We start from the raw sequence: 20,909 nt of genomic DNA, 5'->3' as shown, positions 1-20,909 counted from the left end.
GGCTCTGAGGGTTTTGGCACTAGACCCTTCTCTCCCTTTGAGAATTTGGGATTCTCTTTTATATCTAGCATTCCCATTACATTCCTATATATGCAGAGTCTTATTCAAAACTGATTCTATGTTGCTCCATATCAGGGGTCAGCAAACTTATTCTGTAAAGGGGCAGATAGTAAATATTTTAGGATCTGGGAGCCATAAGGTCTTTGATTCAGCTACTCAACCCTACTGTGGTAGCAGGAAAGCAGCCATAAACAATATGTAAATGAATGAGCATGGTTGTGTTCCAACAAAACTTCATTTATGGACTGAAATTTGAATTTCATGTAATTTTCATATATCATGAAATATTTTCCCCAGCCATTTAAAAATGTTAAACATTCTTAACTCACACTATGAAAAAATAGGCAGTGGGTTGGATGTGGCCTACAAGGTCTAGGTTGCTTACCTCTGCTCTAGAGACAGAACTCAGGACTACTGGGTGGAACCGATGGAAGAGGGAGAGTTTAGCTCAAAATAAAAATAAAGAGACCAGAATTATAAGAAAATGGGACAGATTTCCCATTTTCTAACCAGGAGGTTAGAACCTCCCGTTTTTCATCAAATGTATTCAAGCACCACTGATTAGGTATGTCATAGGAAGACTCAAAAGTCTTGTGGGGGCTTGGACATGATGCTTTGTCTACAGGGCTGTGTTTCTGTGAGTTTTGCTTCTTCTACATAGCTATTATTTTTCAACTACTTGCTGTGTGGTTATCTCCCACTCTTCCCCACCTAGCATTTGATGATACTGCTTCAATTTGCTCCCCAGTTTTTTCATGTGTGTACATAGTATTTCCCTTCCAAAAGCCCTGGAAGGGGTTAATGTCAAAAGGGCAAGGTTTATCAGGCAGCTGCTACACTGTTGCCTAGCAACCATCAGGGGCCCTCAGCAAGCTACTGCAGAGGCCTTTGTGAGAAGATGGTCTGACCCAACCATCAGGGCAGTAAAGAGCAAATTAGATAATACATGTAAATACCCTCTATTAATTACAAAAACAGTTTAATTCTGTCTTACAGAATAGCATATCCTCTTTTATTTTACTACAAAGAATTTAAATTTGCTTCAAGAAATTTCAGCTTTTTTGTGCTCCCCTCCCTTCCACAGTGGTTTGATCCTGCTTCTTAGAAAAACATCCCCCCTTTCTGCCAATCCTCCACAGTAGTCTGATCCTGTCCCACAGACTCCTAGGCCCTTTATGTTCTTACTCTCCCTTCTTATTTCTATCCTTACCCCAGAGAGGTTTGATGATACCTTATAGAAAAGCATCCCTGTTCAGTTCCCTATACATGTCAGTAGTTTGATCCTATCTGGAGAGCATCAGCATCTTTCCCCCTCCTGTCTCACGCCAATGATTTAATCCTGCGTCATTGAGCATCAGTTTCTTTTAGCTCCTCCCCCGGGGTCTATAGTGGTTTGATCCTACCTCACAGACTATTAGGTCCTTTCTGATTCCCCCTCCAGCATCACTACCACAAATGGTATGGTCCTTAGCTTCAGGTCCTTTTTGAACCCCCCACTGGTCTTCTCTACAGACTGAAGCTGCTTCATCTGATTACTGATCAATCTTGATCCCTTCAGTGGCTTGTTTTTGCATTAGCAATATAAAACTGGCCCAAATAGGTTTAAAGTGGTCAGAACTTGCTCTTAACCAGTTCAGATCTTTTCTCACAAAGAAAATAAGTTCAGTCCAGTTTAAATCTATTTTGACCAGTTTAAACTAATTCTCCAGAGCTGGAACCTGAGGTCGGTAAACCCAGGAAGATGGCTGAAGATGATGCTGATTCGAGCCAAAGCAAGGAATCAGGTACTTACAGAAGTTTAAACTGAGATGAGAACTAGGAAATACAACAGATCAAATAAGACTGGAAAATACAGGAGCCAGGGTTGGTTGAGTGGAGGCTCAAAAGAGGTTAGTTTGCACTCAAACATATATATATATATATATATATATATATATATATATATATATATATATATATATTTGAGAGGTGAGAGGCCATTTTAAGGAGGTAATGCAGGATTTTTGGCTTTGCCTTGGTTTGTTTGGGAAGTATTATTGGAGATGATCCCATCTAGCAGCCCCATCTGGCTGGAACTGAGACTTGGTTATATGTGGCCCCAGTGATGCCTGGTTCTTCAAGCCAGCCCCTGGGCCCATACTTTGTGTCTGGCCTCATCTTAGGTTGCAATTATTTAGAGTCCAAACCATGAATGACAAACTTCCCACTCCTTTAACTGTGGATTGTCATGATGCTTTTTAGCTGTTTAGGGATGCTATTTAGATTAGAAGGAAGGATTGGTAAATCTTGAAGAAAAGAGCTAATTACAATAGGTAAGACATGAAGTGAATGACAGTTAATTAGAATTGAGTTAAGCTATACCTTGCAATTTTTAAGAGAGATGTATAAGACGGTGGTAAGTTGAGAATAGTATATAATTTCTCCCTGTGGGACTCATTATCTATCTCATTGTAGTTGGCTGAAGTAGAAATTGGCCTATGTTTGGATTTCTCCTAGGTGGTTGTCTTTCTGTGCTTTGTGGGGACTGCAGTGTGAAGGGAAGGGACTAAAAAAAAAGGAGGGTGAAAAATGAAAATTTTATAGGCTGCATCATTACTAATTTGTTAAAAATCTCAGCAGTGGGACAGTGAGAAGGTTGGATGTTTTGATGATGAGTGACAGAATGCTGCAAGACTGAGGGTGGGGTTGGAGCTCTGGTTTGGTGCTGTATGTCTCAGATATTTCTGTACTTGGATGAGGTTGTATGGCTGCTTACAATAATGTAAAAAAGAAAGGATTCTTATAATGGCATAAGAACTTAGCTGCCTGGAAGGAAATTGATCCTTTTGTGAGAGAATTTGGCTTAGGATCCTGTAATTTGAAAGATGTCTTTTAGGAAGATGGATTCAGTTAGCCACTGCCTATTTCTTGACAGGGGAGGATGGCAGCCATTTTAGTCAAGGCAGTTGAATGGAACTTCCAAATGTTAAGGTAGGAAAAAGAAATCAGGAGATTTGGAGTCAGATAACCCAGGTTTTGAATCATGGTTCTGCTATTTGTTATGTGGACCTTGAGCAAATTATCTAACCTCCCAAAGACTTGCTTTCCTCATTTAAAAAATAAAGTTAATATCATCTGCCCTAAAAAATGAGAACCTTAGAGTTTAATGCCTTTTGGAGCAAAATAGCTGCCATGTAACATTTTTGTTTGATTAAACTAGATTGTGTGGCAGGTTTTATTTTTGTGTATGTATGAGGGAATTAATAGATAATTTAGCTTGATAAGGGCAATTTCTTTTAAAATTTTCAGCAATATTTTTCCCAAATGAAGCTACTGAACTATTTTGAGGAGTAAATGAGAAACTGTTCATTGAAGTACTTTATATAAAACACAATATAGCTATGAGCCATTGTTATTTTTATAATAGTATATTGATTATCATTAAAGTGACACTCAGAAAAGCCACAGCATAAAATGGCTTCCAGTGTTGCAGACTCACAGATATCCCCGGTTCCAGTTTCAGTTCCTACTTCATCGTGGACCTGTGGCCACCGGAAGCCCTGAAATATGGTATGCAGCATCATAAACTGTGGTGACTCAAAGTGGGTGGTGGGAGATGGGGTATCATGTCAGAGATATAGGTGATAGATGTGGCCCACTGTAAACAGGGTGAGGTATCACAATCTGTCCTTCAGCCACAAACATTTTGAAATTATTCTGTTGCAAAGCAAGCCTGGATTACCTCACCTGGATTCTGACACCCTCTCTGAAAATAGCAGGTCAGGTAAAGAAGAAATAGTGAGGGCAATGATGTGGACCTTCATGAATGTGAAAGTCCTGATTCTGCCACTCAGAGGTAAGGAGGATGGGACCCAGGTCAGGCAGTACAGCATGAACTTGAAAACAATAAAACTTTAATATGTTTGTGGCTATAATAGCCCCATAGGGAGCTGTGTCCTGTATTCAGATTTGTTGGCTTGGAAATGTGGCCTCTTTTGATAGAGTCACTTGACTAATGGGTGCAATTATGTGATGATTGCAGTGTACCTGTATCACAGCAAGGCACATGACAACAAAGATTTTTATTTTTATGACATTCTGGTGAATAAGATAGGGGAAACATGAGCTGGAACATTTTTCCTTTAGTGGGGTTCTGAAATAGTTTTCTTTTAAGTGCTACTATTTATTGAGCACTTACTATGTGCCAGGCATTGTGCTAAGTACTTTATATACATTAATCTAATCTTCACAACAGCTGTATGAGCTATGTGTTAATAGCTCCATCATACAGATGAGGAAACTATCCACAAAGGGTGCTAATTATTGATTCTGTTTCTCTGGAGCAAGAATTATTAAGAAGTGTGGGGGGGTAGGGTGGTCAGAGCACATTCTCTGAGGGGTTTATCAGAATCACCTGGATGAGGGTTTTTCCAAACCACATAGGCCTTTCCCTTCATTACAGTACTCCCCTTTAGAAGGCCTGCCCTTTGTTGGCTATCTAATATTTGTGAGCTACTGTGATTGATGGGAATGGGTGGTAGGAGGGCCCTTAGGTGTGTTGAAGGCAGGAATAAAGGTTGAACTTCACTATTACAAAGAGAGATCCCTGGTGGTAGGCTGTAGGGCTCTGTGACTGGCTCTGTCTTGGTTTCAACATTTTAGTTAATGACTTGGATGGCGATATAGAAGAGTATGCTCATCAACCTTTAAGAGAGAACTGGAGTAGGAGACGAAGTATATATACTGGATGATGGAACTAGGAATCCAAGAAGAATTTACTAGACTGCAAAAAATATTTCAAAAGTAACAGAATTGGCTGGCCTGGTGGCTCAGGTGGTTGGAGCGCCGTGCTCCTAACGCTGAGGTGGCTGGTTCGATTCCCACATGGGCCAGTTAGCTGCGCCCTCTACAGTTAAGATTATGAACAATGGCTCTCCCTGGAGCTGGACTGCCGTGAGCAGCCGGAGGTTGGCGTGGGCTGCTGTGGACTGCCACGGGCTGCTGTGCTGCCGTGGGCTACTGTGTACTGCCAGGAGTGGCCGGTGGCCGGCAGCCAGCGTGAGCAGCCATGAGCTGCTCTGAGCTGCCATGGGATGCCGTGTGCTGCCATGAGTGGCCGGCAGCCAGCGTGAGTGGCTGGCAGCCATCGTGAGTGGTCAGCAGCCGGCGAGAGCTGCATTGAGCTGCTGTGAGCGGCCGACTGATGACTGGCGACCCACTGCCTCAGTCAGGGGGGGAGCGCAAGGCTCAATAATGCCAGCATTGGCAAGGGAGCTGTGTCCTATACAAACAGACTGAGAAACAACAGCTTAAACTGGAGTAGGGGGGACGGAAGAAGGGGGAAAAACAGAATTAATGTGGTAGGAATAAATGTGACATCTTGCATAAGTTTCATAAAATTAAAAAGAATGTTAGCAATTCTACAGCATGGGTATATGTTTAATATGGCTAACAAAAAAGTTAATGGAAACTCTGGCTGCATTAATAATATTGTAGAGTCTAGAATAAGGAAAGCGATTATTCCACTCTTTTCTGTGTTTGTAGAACCACACCTGAGGTATTGTGCTCAGTTATGGCAGTTATCTTTTAAAGAGGGACAAAGACAAAATAGAGGTTAAGTAGAGAAGCCTGGAAGGCAGACTGGGGCTTGGTAGCTCTCTTTCAGTATCTGTAGGGTTATCAGAAGAAAAGAGATTTTATCTCTATGATGTGATCCCAAGTGGTAAAATTAGGATTGCTAGGTAGTAGTTATAGCAGAGTTGACTGCAGATAAAATGGGGTGTGTTAGAAGGAAATGAGTTCCCTATCATAGGAAATGTTTAAGCAGAAGCTGGCTGACTACCTGTTAGGGTTTTACATTTTGCTACAAAATCTCGAATGCAGTCTTAATTGCTGCAGTTCAGTGGATTGAGAGAATCTCCAAGAATGGTCTTTGTCTAGTTGATGGGCGGGGTGATGATCAGAAAGAAGAGGTGGAAAGTAAACCCTGAGAATAACTAGTGAATCCAAGGAAACCTTGGAGTTAGCTGGTGTGGCCCAGCCAAGGGTGACATTGAATGAAGGAACTGTTTACTAAGCACCTAGCCTGTGCCTGGTGATTTTACACACATTATTTCTTAATTTTCACATCAGGTGATTATGTGTTTTTAGAATTTCTTTTACAGATGAGAAAATGGAGGCTCAGAGCAGTTAAGTGACTTGCCTAAGGTCATGCAGCTAGTAAGTGACTTTGGGAGAGCACATCAGAACCATATGTAGGGAAAAATGTGACAGAATTTCTACTTTTTACCTGATCACTTCTCCAGTTGAGTAAAGAGCTAGTATTGCCAGAGGTGAGTCAGAACTGTGTGGATGAGTATGTCATGCTGGGCTGGGTGCCTGGAGTAGATGAGAATATGAAGATATATGATCAGCCTCTAGTCCAGCAGGTCCTGGAGGATTGTGTTGGAACACAGCTGAGCTATTACACAAGCTAAATGGCATGACTGTTTATTCATAATGTCTGTACCTTATACGAAACACTGTCTTCCATAGACTCTCAGATTGGCACTGCTGTAAGAGGACAGAAAGACCTTCAAAGTGCAGACAAGCTTATCTGTTTTGAAGAACAGGAAACTGATCCAGAGGGGAAGGGACTTCTCCAACTTCTTCCACGTAATAATTTTGCTCCTGATATTGCCAGGGATTTTTTTTTATTTTTAAGTGCAATCTAGCAAATTTAATATTAAGGTTTCTTAGAGCAGGTTTGTTTTTCAGGAAAGACCAACTCTCCTGTGAAACTTGGTACTTTGTTTCAGAGCTAAAAAATATACATGTAGAGTCCTGGTGTGTGTGCGTGCGTGTGTGTGTGTGTGTGTGTGTGTGTGTGTGTGTGTATGTTTTCCTTATACCGCAGAAGCCAGCATAAGCAAAATGGAAAGAGCATAAGCTTTAGATTCAGACAGATTGGGTTTAATTTCTATGCTGGAACCCATGGAAAATTCTTTAACTTCTTTGAGTTTCAGATTCATTATCTGTGAAAATGGGGATAATCATTATTTGATTTTAACCATGTAATGTTTGAGGTGCTTGTGAAAAATCCAGGTGCAGAGATTTCAGAAGGGCTGAAGTTCAAGAGCATGACCAAGTTTGGGGATACAGATTTGAAAATCAACAGCCAAGGGGAAGGTATATAAAGTTACATGCATGATGACCTTGCCTAGGCAGAGGGATCTCTTCCATATGATATCTCTTTAGCTATTTGAGGTTGAAAGTTGATGTTATACAGATGATTCAATTTTCTAGACTTGACATCTGTAGATGTCGGAATGATCAAAAATAATTCAGCATTTGTCTTGGGTTCTAACCTCTCCATTGGCCAAGTTGTCCTTCTGAGGACATAATCATATTTTGGTTTTATCATTTTTGAGGTGTGGTGTTTTAAAGCTAAACACAGTATCCTGGTATGGTGTGGAGAAACAGAAAGACCATCGTCTCCTTAATTCTAGGAATTATACTTTTATTTGTGAGTGCATTAGCTCATTTTGGGTCTCCATATCTCACCACTGACTCATATTATGTATATTGTTGACTAAACCTCCTAAGTCTTTTAGCAGACACTACTGATAAGCCATATTTTTGACACTTCCCCCCCCAAATCATGAACTAGTGATTGTTTATAGCAGTGAGTCTCAAATCTTAGCATGCAAAAATTTTACCTGGGAAGCTTGTTAAAAATGGAGACTCTGGGCACCCAGTCACCAATATTCAGATTCATTAGGTCTGCAATGGGGCCCAGGAAACTTTGCTTTAACAAACACTTCAGGTGACTCCATCGCAGGATATTCTTGACAGTGCTCTGAGAAATAGTGTGCTGTGGCATGGAGAGAACTGCATTTGGCTCGTTGTAGTTCCTGGTAGAGACTTGGCCTCTAGCTCCATACTTGGCCCCACTTCACTGCAGAATGCAGCCATGAAGGAGCTGTAGGGTATCACCAGCTCCATCTCATTTCTTGATATCCAACACTTGGTTTAGTGGAAAAGGTTAGACTTGTCCCCTTGTTTTTCCATTTTTTTGCAGCTTCTTAGATACTCTAGAACTGGATGACCTGTATTTAGGAGGTCACTTCATTGGGAGTCAGAATAATACAGTGTTCAAAACATGAAGTTCATTGATTGGTGATTGGTTTGCTTGTTACTTTCCAAACAGATTTGATACACCATCCACCAAACTGAATTTCAGGTGTATTAAAGAGTTTTGTGAGAATATTGAAGATTTTAAAAATAGAAGAAAGTGTAGTTGAATAAATTATTTCCTCTTTGCATAGTTGTAAAATAATATATCACAAAAGGAAGGGCTATATATTTGCATATATACAAATGAAAACCTCTGTCAATCTTAAACATGAGCAAAATTAAAATGCAAATGACAAATGAAATCTATGTAACAAATATGACAAATGCAGTCAATCCTCATTTGTGGATTCTATATTTGCGAATTTATCAACTTGCTAAAGTTTATTCATAACCCCCAAATCAATACCTTTGGTGTTTTTATGGTCATTCATGGATATGTACAGAGTTGCAAAACATTTGAATTGCACAATGTGCATGTACCCAGCTGAGGTTCAACAATTCTCTGCCTTCTTGTTTCAGCTCTCATACTATAAATAAGTGCACTTTTCGTGGTGTATTTAGTGCCATGCTTTTCACATTTTTGTGCTTTTTGTTTGGTGATTTTGCTGTTTAAGATGTTCCTGAAACTTAGTGTTGAATTTCTGTTTAGTGTTCCTGAGTGAAAGAAGGCTGTGATGTGCCTTATGGAGAAAATACGTAGGTTAGATAAGTTTAGTTCAGTCATATGATATAGTACTGTTGGCATTCAGTTCAATGGTAACGAATCATATACATATGTATGTATGTATGTATGTATGCATGCATGCATGCATGTATGTGTATATACATATCTATATATCTATATATATGTATATATGTATCAAAGTGTCTTAAAACAGAAACACACATAAACAAAGTATGTATTGATTTGTTGACAAAAATGTGACAGAGGCTCACAAAAACTTAAATGTATTTCCCCAGGAAAAAAAGTTCAGGATTTGCTAATTCAGTGTTTGCAGTGACTTTATAAAGCATAACTACTGTGAATAATGAGAATCAAATGTATATAATTATGATTACTATGTAACATGCTAAATATATCAAAATACATGTAAACTGATAAAAATGAGCAAGATTCTAGTAAAAAAAGGGCAAAGAAAATATATAGGTAATTTGCAGAACAGGGAAAACAAACCATGTATAGTAACATTACTGAACTTCCATTTTACTAGTAATCAAGGACATCAAATTGAATCAATGATGGTATGTCATTTTTTGTTGCCTATCATAATACTTTATGCTGGTGAGAATGCAGTGAGATGGACATTTATGTACGTTGACAGTGGATTAAATTGGTATGCTATTTTGATACAGTTTGATGGTATGTTTCAACAGCTCTAAAAATCTTAATATCATATGACTCAGAAATTCAACTTTTAAGACTCTTTCCTGAGGGAATAGATTCAGATAAATATTTATGTACTTTTATTATAGCATTATTTGTAAAAGAAGAATGTAAATATCCAAGAATGGGGGAATGGATACTCATATATTATGGATGGAGACAAGATAGAAGACTTATAAAACTATTAAAATATTTTTAAAGAAAAGTTAATGACATGGGAAAATGTTCACAATTTAATTGTTACAAAGCAGATTATGAAATATATGATAAAATTAAGCTATGCTAAAATTATATGTATAAAAGTTAATTAAACTGAAAATAAATAAGTTTATTTAAGAGTAAAGCATGTTTTATTGTATGTGTCTTTAATTTCTAATGGAAATTAGGGGTGGAGGAGATCCCCTTACCTGCTGCCTGGTAACCATCATTTTAACCTTACTCAGTTGGGCATATTTTAGGAGGTGGGATAATAGTTTTGTCAGAACTGCTAACGGAGCCACTGGGCTATACCAGACCAGGGAAAGACAGAAGTTAAACTCTCTTGTCTACTTTCCCCTCTCCCGCTCCTGTTCTCCCCTCCCACTCTCCCTCTCCCTCTCCTTTTCTTTCTTACCCTCTCTCTCACTCCCTCTCCCTCTTTCACTTTCCCTGCTTCCTTCCTCCCACCTTTGGTAATCTAGAGAAAGGAAAGATTCATTCAAATTTGGGTGAAGAGGTGATGTGGGCAGAATTTTGGAGGTTTCAAGAAGAAGGTGACATTTGAATTGAGTAATGAAGGATTTTTCTAGGTGGAAAATGCACGGCCTTTGTTGACCTTCTTTGCTTCTAAATGTCAGTGATGCTACCCTAGACTAAAAACAATGCCTTTGAGAGGCACTAAGAATGAAATTGGTATGGTTGCACCTAGAATTTTCTGGTGCTTTCCCTCAAAGTCCAGGTAAGTTGTCATATTTTGATGCTGTGATATTGGGATCAATAGAGGATGGACACACACATGCAAAATCAAGAATTCTACATCATTTTTATGAATCAGATATGTAATGTGAAGAATGGATTAAAGGTGGGGAGATATTGGGGAGAAAAGGAGAAAGGGAAAAAATTTTTTTTGAGAACAAAAACTTGTGGTATTGTAGCTCTTATTTAATTTTACCAAGTGTAGTTAACAAGCACATATAGTAGGCAACGATTCCAATTTTACAGATGAGAAGTAATGAAGGCTTGAAGGAAGGTTGAATAGTGGAGGTGGTGATGAGTGGATGTATGTAATTTACATTTTGGAAATGAAATTAGATGTAGCAGTAGCAAGGGTGGGTGGAGTTGTTATTAACCAGATTAATTATAATGTACATATAACCATTAGGACTCTGCTTAGCTCAAGGTGTTATGCCAAAGTTCGATGATGAAAGGGTTGTGACAGTGATTTGTAAACTTCAGACCACTGTAGCAATGGGAGATGCTCAGAAGTTTTGCACTTTCAGCAACTTGGGAAAATTGAAAGGCTATTAATGGAGGCAGGGACTCCAGAGGAAGAGTATATTAGAGGGAAGATGATATCCCCTAATTCTTCAACAACTCCTCCTCTTGTCAGTTCACACTTCTTATAGCACTTCCTATTGTTTTCTACCATTGGGTATAGAGACTCCATCTATGTGAATAACTATAAATGCATAGAGTATCTCTGGAATGATACATAAAAAACTTTTTTATTATTAGTTTCAGGTGTACAAAACAATGTAATAGTTAAGACATTTCATCCCTCACAAAGTAATAGCCCTCCTCCCGGAATCTGTTACCCCTCTGACATCACATATATCTACAATTCCACTGACTCTATTCCCTATGCTGTACTCCATATCACATGACTATATGTATATATTAAATTATAGTTGACATAGTATTATTCAGCTTTAGCTTCAGGTGTACAGTGCAGTAGTCAAGCATCTACACCATCCATCAAGTGGTCTCCCTAATAAGATATGTGCCCATCTGACACCCTACAAAATTTTTACAACATCATTGTGTTCCCCAAACTGTCTTTCATATCCCCATGGCAATATTGTAGTTACCAATTTATACTGTCTAATCCCTTCCTTCTCCCATCTAGCAACCATTATTGTTTCCCTCTATATCTCTGAGACTATTTCTGTTCACTTTGCCAATTCAGTTCTTTAGAGTCCACATGTAAGTGAGATCAGATGGTATTTGTCTTTCTCCAGCTGACTTATTTCACTTAGCATAATGTTCTCTAGGTTCATCCAATCATTGCAAATGGTAAGATTTCATTCTTCTTTATGGCCAAGTAATACTCCATTGTATAAATGATACTGCAGTTTCTTTTTTTTTTTTTAAATTTATTTATTTATTTATTTATTTTAATTAAATTTATTGGGGTGACAATTGTTAGTAAAATTACATAGATTTCAGGTGAACAATTCTGTATTACATCATCTATAAATCCCATTGTGTGTTCATCACCCAGAGTCAGTTCTCCTTCCATCACCATATATTCGATCCCCCTTACCCTCAACTCCCACCCCCCACCCCCCGCCCCCGTTACCCTCTGGCAACCACTAAACTATTGTCTGTGTCTATGAGTTTCTGTTTCTCATGTTTGTCTTGTTCTTTTGTTGTTTTTGGTTTATATACCACATATCAGTGAAATCACATGGTTCTCTGCTTTTTCTGTCTGACTTGTTTCGCTCAGCATTACACTCTCAAGATCCATCCATGTTGTCACAAATGTTCCTATATCATCTTTTCTTACCTCCAAATAGTATTCCATTGTGTATATATACCACAACTTCTTTATCCATTCATCTATTGAAGGACATTTTGGTTGTTTCCATGTCTTGGCCACTGTAAACAAAGCTGCAATGAACATTGGAGCACACGTGTCTTTATCTCTAAATGTTTTCAGAATTTTTGGGTAGATACCCAGGAGAGGGATTGCTGGGTCATATGGCAATTCTATTCGTAATTTTTTGAGGAACCTCCACACTGCCTTCCATAAAGGCTGCACCAGTCTGCATTCCCACCAACAGTGGATGAGGGTTCCTTTTTCTCGACAGCCTTTCCAACACTTGTTACTATTTGTCTTTTTGATGATAGCCATTCTGACTGGAGTGAGGTGATATCTCATGGTGGTTTTGATTTGCATTTCTCTGATGATTAGTGATGTTGAGCATTTTTTCATATGTCTATTTGCCATTTGTATGTCCTCTTTGGAGAAATGTCTCTTCAAGTCCTCTGCCCATTTTTCAATTGGGTTGTTTGTTTTTTTAGTTGTTGAGTTGCATGAGTTCCTTGTATATTCTAGATATTAGCCCCTTATCGGAGGCACTATTTGCAAAAATCTTCTCCCATTCAGTTGGTGGCCTCTTTATTTTGTCGATGGTTTCTTTTGCTGTGCAGAAGCTTTTAAGTTTCACATAGTCCCATTCATTTATTTTAGATTTACTTCCATTGCCTTTGGAGTCAAATTCATAAAATGCTCTTTGAATCCAAGGTCCATAAGTTTAGTACCTACGTTTTCTTCTATGCAGTTTATTGTGTCAGGTCTTATGCTTAAATCTTTGTTCCATTTTGAATTAACTTTGGTACATGGTGACAAATAGCAGTCCAGTTTCATTCTTTTGCATGGGGCTATCCAATTCTCCCAGCACCATTTATTGAAGAGGCTGTCTTTGCTCCATTGTATGTTTTTAGCTTCTTTGTCAAAAATTATCTGTCCATATTTATGGGGTTTTATTTCTGGGTTCTCAATTCTATTCCATTAGTCTATGTGTCTGTTTTTATTCCAATACCATGCTGTTTTGATTATTGTAGCCCTGTAGTACAAGCCAAAGTCAGGAAGTGTGATACCTCCATTATTGTTCTTTTTTCTTAAAATTGCTTTGGCTATTTGGGGTCTTTTATGGTTCCAAACAAATCTGATGATTTTTTGTTCTATTTCTTTAAAAAATTCCATTGGGATTTTGATGGGGATTGCATTGACTCTGTATATTGCTTTGGGTAATATGACCATTTTAACTATGTTGATTCTTCCAATCCATGAGCATGGAATGTCTTTCCATTTCTTTGTGTCTTCTTCAATTTCTTTCAAAAATGTCTTATAGTTTTCAGCATATAGGTCTTTCACATCTTTGGTTAAGTTTATTCCTAGGTATTTTACTCTTTTTCCAGCAATCGCAAAAGGAATTGTTTTTTGTATTTCTTTTTCTGAGATTTCATTGTAAGTATATAGGAAAGCAATGGACTTTTGTACGTTGATTTTGTAGCCGGCAACTTTACTGTATTCGTTGATTGTTTCTAATAGCTTTTTGGTACAGTCTTTAGGGTTTTCTATATATACCATCATGTCATCTGCGAAGAGTGATAATTTAAGTTCTTCATTCACAATTTGGATGCCTTTTATTTCTTTCTCTTGCTGATTGCTCTGGCAAGGACTTCCAACACTATGTTGAAAAGCAGAGGTGATAGGGACAGCCCTCTCGTGTTCTGAACACAGAGCAAAGGGCAACAGTTTTCACCATTATTTATGAGATTAGCTGAGGGATTGTCATATATGGCCTTTATTATGTTAAGGTATTTTTCTTCTATACCTATTTCATTAAGTGTTGTAATCATAAATGGATGTTGTATCTTGTCAAATGCTTTTACTGCATCAATCTATATAATCATATGATTTTTGTCCTTTATTTTGTTTATGTGATATATCACATTGATGGATTTGCGGATGTTGAATCATCATTGTGCCCCGGGGATGAACCCTACTTGGTCATGATGAATAATCATTTTAATGCATTGTTGTATTCGATTTGCTAGAATTTTGTTTAGGATTTTTGCATCTGTATTCATCAGAGATATTGGTCTGTAGTTTTCTATTTTTGTGCTCTCTTTACCAGGTTTTGGTATCAGGGTAATGTTGGCCTCATAAAATGAGTTAGGGAGTACTGTCTGTTCTTCAAATTTTTGGAAGAGTTTGAGCAGGATTGGTATTAGATCCTCTTTGAAGATTTCGTACAATTCACTAGTGAAGCCATCTGGGTCCGGACTTTTGCTTTTGGGAAGGTTTTGGATGACTGATTCAATTTCGTTACTGGTGGTCAGTCTGTTTAGATTTTCTAGTTCTTCATGGTTCAGGCTTAGAAGGGTATATGTTTCTAAGAATTTGTCCATTTCTTCTAGGTTATTGAATTTGGTGGCATATAGTCCTTCATAGTATTCTTGGATAATCCTTTGTATTTCTGTGGTGTCCGTGATAACTTCCCCTTTTTCGTTTATGATTTTGTTAATTAGCGTCTTCTATCTTTCTATATTAGTGAGTCTAGCAAAGGGTTTGTCCATTTTGTTAATCTTTTCAAAGAACCAGCTCTTTGTCACATTAATTTTTTCTATTGACTTTTTGTTCTCTATTTCATTTAGTTCTGCTCTGATTTTTGTTATTTCCTTTCTTCTGCTGGCCTTGGATTTCACTTGTTCTTCTTTCTCTAGTTCTTTAAGGTGTAACATGAGGTTATTTATTTGGGATTTTTCTTGTTTCTTGAGATAGGCCTGTAATGATATAAATTTCCCTCTTATATTGCTTTCACTGCATCCCAAACATTTTGGTAGGATGTGTTTTCATTGTCATTTGGTTCTATGTATCTTTAGATCTCTCCTCTAACTCCTTCTTTGACCCAATCGTTCTTTAAAAGTATGTTGTTTAATCTCCATGTATTTGTGTTTTTTCCCGCTTTCTTTTTACAGTTGATATCCAATTTCAAAGCCTTGTGATCAGAGAATATGCATGGTATGATTTCAATCTTCTTAAATTTGTTGAGACTGATTTTATGTCCCAATATATGGTCTATCCTTGAGAATGTTCTGTGTACACTAGAAAAGAATGTATAGTCTGATATTTTAGGATGAAGTGCTCTATAAATGTCAATTATGTCCATTTCATCTAATGTGTCATTTAGGGCTACTATTTCGTTATTTATTTTCTGTTTGGATGATCTATCCATAGCTGTCAATGATGTATTTAAGTCCCCTAGTATAATTGTGTTTTGGTCAATTTCTCCCTTTAGTTCTGTTAGTAGTTGCTTGGTGTATTTCGGTGCTCCCTGGTTGGGGGCATAAATATTGATGACTGTTATGTCTTCTTGTTGTACAGTCCCCTTCACCATTATGAAATGTCCATCTTTGTCTCTTGTTATCTTTTTCACCTTGAAGTCTGTTTCATCTGATATCATTATGGCTACACCTGATTTTCTCTGGGTACCATTTGCTTGGAGTGTCAATTTCCACCCTTTCACTTTGAGTCTATGCTTGTCCTTGTAGCTGAGATGTGTCTCTTGGAGACAGCATATGGTTGAGTTTAGTTTTTTGATCCAATCTGCTACTCTGTGCCTTTTTATTGGTGAGTTCAGTCCATTTACATTTAGGGAGATTATTGATATGTGAGGATTTCCTGTCATTGTATCCTTAGTTTTCTGGTAAGGTTGTGTCTCCATTGTTTCTTTGCCTTTTTGTTGTTGTCTATTATTTCTGTGTGGTGGTATTCTATGATGTTTCCCTCTGTTTCTTTTTTTATTTCAGTATGTATTTCAATTCTGGATTTATTTTGAGTGGTTACCCTTAAGTTTATGTAAAAGAAAGTTTGATATTTAGAGTATTCCATTTTCTTCAGCACGCTTACTCTCTCCATTCCCATATTCCGGTTCAGGCCTTGACTCTCCCCCTTTTTGAGTTTTGGTTGCCACAAATTGTCCCTGTTGATGGTGGTCGAATAGCCTCCTTTAGTATTTCTTGTAGCACAGGTCGTGCATTAGAAAATTCCCTCTGCTTCTGCATGTCTGGAAAGGTCTTTATTCCTCCTTCATATCTAAAGGATATCTTTGCTGGATATATTATTCTTGCCTCATAATTTCTCTCTTTCAATAGTTTGAATATTTGGTTCCACTCCCTCCTGGCTTGTAGCGTTTCTGCTGAAAAATCTGATGAGAATCTAATGGGCTTTCCTTTGTAAGTTCCCGTCTTCTTTTCTCTGGCTGCCTTGAGGATTCTTTGTCTTTGATTTTAGGCAGCTTCAATACAACGTGCCTTGGAGAAGGCCTGTTGGGATTGAGGTAATTAAGTGTTCTATTTGCTTCTTGGATTCGAGGGTCCAGTTCTGTCCACAAGTTTGGGAAGTTCTCATCGACAATTTGTTTGAATATATTCTCTGTTCCCTTGTCTCTTTCTTCTCCTTCTGGTATGCCCATTGTTCTTATATTGCTCTTTCTGATGGAGTCAGAAAGTTGTTGTAGATATGTTTCATTTCTTTTAAATCTGAAGTCTCTTTCTTGTTCCATCTGTGTCATTTCCAGGTTCCTATCTTCGACGTCACTGATTCTTTCCTCCATCTGGTCAACTCTACTACCTAAGCTGGTTATTTCACTCTCAATTTCTTCTATTGAGTTCTGTATCTCCAGAAATTCTATTTGGTTCTTTTTTGAAATTTCAGTCTCTTTCATAAAATGCTCGTGCTGTTCTTTGATTGAGTTTCTGAGTTCATTTAACTGCCTATCTGTGTTTTCTTGCATCTTGTTGAGTTTTTTCAGATCTGCAATCTTGAATTGTCTCTCATTTAAGTCAGATGTTTCTGTATCTTTAAGTGCCTTTTCTGGAGATTTTTCACTTTCTTTCTGAGCTATCTTGTTGCCTTGGTTATTCATGACAATTACTGGTTTACTATTTCTCTTCCTAGACATCTACAGGAGTGGCTTCTGCAACAGGTTGATAGAAGGCGGTCTTTCTTTTGTTTTCCATTACTTATTGGTAGAATGTTTTATTTTTTCTTCAACTGCAGCTGATTTTTCTTCTCCTACACAGTAGTGCTATGTTTTCTCTTCACTATTCCAGCTTCTCACACAATGGGGGGATTTCCTGGGAGACGGATTTCTCCTCTGTTAATAGTTTGTCTAGGTCATAGGGCGCAGTGTCCCAGTGGGTATGCGAAGAGCTTTTGATGTTCCAAAGCTCTTCCAGCTGCAGATTCAGAACCCGTATGTTTCAGCATTTCTGTTTACCCCTGCAGGGATCCGCCCTGTTAGGCGGGTCCAGGGTCGGGGTGAGTTGTGAGAGGTGGCCCAGAGCAATGGCGGTGACCACCACCACAGCGGTCCTGCTTCCACAGTTCCCTACTCTTTACCTGAACTAGTTGGGCTGCGAATTTGTGTTTGCGGTCCACAGTTCTCAGTACAGCAAACATTCTGTTCTTTTGGTCTGACACTGCTACTGTTCTGCATCTAGCACCGTGCAGGTGGGGGCGGAGCGAGCTCTGGGAGGGTAGGGAGGCAGCGGCTAGTGTCAGTGCCTAAGGTTTCCGTTCTCTGCCTGGAAGTTGGGGCTTAAACCACCGTTTTCCGCCTTCCTCCCTCAGTCTTTGCTCCAAGGTCTCTTCCGTGAGCGTTGGGTTCAGCCGTGTTGTATGGTGCCCCCTCAGCCCTGTGGGCCATAAGCGGAGCCCTAGCAGTCTGAGTTCTTCCATCTCCCACAGCTGCAGTAGTTCCGGGAAGCAGCGAACTCGGAGCACTGAGCTAGGTCTGCATCCTGTGCCCGTGAGGCTCCGTCCTCACACTTCTCCGTTTCCTCCTCTGCCCCCCCCCCCCCAGGGCGAATCTCCCATCTGTAGGTGATTTCAGTAGTCGGCCTCTTCGTCTTGCCTGTCTGCTGTGCAGGGAGTCCTTTGTAGAGTTTTTGTTGTTCGATTCATTGTAAATTCCAGAGGAGCTTTACAGAGGCTCACCTCATGCCGCCATTTTTCCTCCTTCAATGCCTCTAATAGTTTTTTAGTTTGCATTTTTCGGTTTCTCCCTGTATAGTATCAAGTATTCTGCATATAAAGATAATTTTACTTCCTCCTTTCCAATTTGGAAGCCATTTGTTTCTTTTTCTTGTGTGATTGCTGCGGCTAGAACTTCTAGAACTTTGTTGAATAAAAGTGGAGAAAGTTGGCAAACTTGTTTTGTTCCTGATCTTAAGGGGAAAGGTTTAGGCTTTCCTCATAGAGTATGATATTAGCTGTTGGGTTATCATGTATGTCCTTTATTATGGTGATATATGATCCTTCTGTTCCCACTTTGCTAAGAGTTTTTTTTTTTTTTTTTTTTTTTTAATTAAATTTATTGGGGTGACAATTGTTAGTAAAATTACATAGATTTCAGGTGTACAATTCTGTATTACATCCACTGATATGTGGTATATAAACCAAAAACAACAAAAGAACAAGACAAACAAATGAGAAACAGAAACTCATAGACACAGACAATAGTTTAGTGGTTGCCAGAGGGTAAGAGTTTTTATAATAAATGGCTGCTGGATTTTTTCAAATGGTTTTTCTGCATCTATTGATATTATCATATGATTTATTTTTCATTTTGCTAATGTGGTATATGACATTAACTGATTTGTGGATATTGAATCAATCTTGCCTACCAGGAATGAATCCCACTTGATCATGGTGTATGATCTTTTTAATGTGTTGCTGAATCTGCTTTTCTAGTATTTTGTTGTGGATTTTTGTGTCTATGTTCATTAGGGATACCAGCCTGTAGTTTCCTTTTCTTGTAATGTTTTTGTCTGGTTTTGGGTTTAGAGTAATAGTGGTGTCATAAAATGTGCTCAGTAGCCTTCCTTCTTTCTGGAATTTTTGGAATAGTTTGAGGAGAATAGGTGTTAATTCTTTATTGAATGTTTTATAAAATTCACCTGTGAAGCCATCTGGTCCAGGACTTTTGTTTGTTGGGAGCTTGTTGATTACATAAGAAACTTTTCACATTGATTACTTCCAGAGAGAGAAATTTGGTGGAAGTGGGTAGAACATGTACTTCTCACTTTTGTACCTTTTGAACTGTGCATGATATGCATGTGTTATCCACTTAAAAATTATGAAATAGACTAAAAACAAAATAGAAAAAAGCCTCATGTTCCCCAATACATTTACATTTTCTGTACTTCAATCCCATAGTTTTTCCTGTGTCCTATGAGGCTTTCCTTACTTGGCAGTGAGGCTTTTACCTGACCAAGCTAACCTATATTCTATTTTTTTCTGACCACTTGATATGAGAGCCAATGAAAAGAAGGAAATTTGAGCTAGCAAGTGTAGACTACTTTTGAAAAAGATTAAAAAGTAAGGGTATTAGGTGAAGTAGGACCTTGGGGTCAAGACAGAGTTTCTAATTTAGGTATTTCTTTTTTTGTGGCTAGGAGAGACTTTTGCACCTGTTTATAGGTGGAGGGCAAGAAGCTTGGAGAGAAGGGAGAGAAGTTGAAGATAAAGGAAAAGGAAGGATTGTAAACTGGCTAGTAGCTTACCAAAACTATCAGCAATGTTGAAATAGAGTTGCAAATAAATATGTTTCTAGGAACTGTTTAGAAATGGCTCTTAAAAATCCAAAAAGCCCTCTGTAAGGAAACAGACCAAGAACAGGTCCCTCCATGGCCATTTAAAATAGTAGCTCTTGTGTCTGCTGAGATCTATCAGGCATATATTCAATAACTGTTAAATGACTGCTATAAGCCACAGGGCAAGGGTTTGTGTGGCTTAATTAAATGTATTGATGACTTTCATGAAGGGGAGAGAGTTTCTGTGAAAATAAGGGTGCTTGAATATAGTTTTGATAATGAATTATGGGGTTATAAATGTTGTGTATTCTAACAGAGCCTCTATAGTGCTTGGTTCCTAGTAGGTGTTCAGTAAGTGTTTGTCACATAATTCGTTTATTGAGCACCTCCTATCAATTAAGCACTGTGCTAGGCTTTGGGACCACGTAGAGTAGTTAGACAAGATCCTAGTTTTTGAGGTGCTGAGGTTTAGTGGTCATTACAATAGAGTGATAAGTTTTATAACAGAGGCACAAACAAGGGTAGGAGGTGACCTACCCCAGAAACAAAACCAGAGCTCAGTGTGTTGAGTAGTGAGTATGGGAAGAGAAATTGAAGACAGTGAATGTAGACTGTTATTTCAAGATACTTGGGGTTAGGAAGAGGAAAGAGAGGGCAGCAAAGAGGAGAGAGAGAGATTTGAGGGACTTTCTTAAATGATGAGAGATCTTAACAAACTGTACAGAGTAGAAAGAACCATTAGAGAGGGGAAAAGTGGAAGATTCAAAAGTTAGAGCAGTGATTGATGGAAAGAAATCTGTGAAGGTATAGGAAGGGATGGGAGATAAAGCTGGCCAGGAATTCTTGGTAAAATTGTGCGGCACTGAGAACTTTCCTGAAGCAGGAGACCATGAATTTTCTAGTGGTACCAGGTAAAATGTGGTACGTTAAGAGTATGCAAAATATAGTGGTGGAAATAATGGATTGTAGGGCCCATGCCAGTTAGGGAAGAAAATTAGGCTGG

At 38.5% G+C, this 20,909-nt stretch overlaps 1 pseudogene across 5 annotated transcripts in view; it reads left to right on the top strand.

Moving 5' to 3' along the window:
* The first annotated feature begins 1,341 nt into the window (after positions 1-1,341).
* Positions 1,342-20,909, top strand: part of LOC141569755 (RING finger protein 141 pseudogene) — a 260,484-nt pseudogene continuing 240,916 nt past the window's right edge. Inside the window, exons 1-3 of one of the 5 annotated variants that reach the window (XR_016020022.1) lie at positions 1,351-1,844; positions 3,557-3,609; positions 6,574-11,700. The product of XR_016020022.1 is annotated as an RING finger protein 141 pseudogene, transcript variant X3 (transcript). Of the gene's footprint in view, positions 1,845-3,556; positions 3,610-6,573; positions 11,701-20,909 lie in introns of those variants that run through there. The other 4 variants (XR_016020023.1, XR_016020020.1, XR_016020024.1 and 1 more) reach the window with 4 other exon arrangements.

Source organism: Rhinolophus sinicus, chromosome 18 (assembly GCF_057876585.1).
Source record: "Rhinolophus sinicus isolate RSI-liver-muscle chromosome 18, RSI-T2T, whole genome shotgun sequence".
NCBI lineage: Eukaryota > Metazoa > Chordata > Mammalia > Chiroptera > Rhinolophidae > Rhinolophus > Rhinolophus sinicus.
Note: the sequence above shows the minus strand (reverse complement) of the source record. Positions and strands in the feature narration are given on the sequence as shown.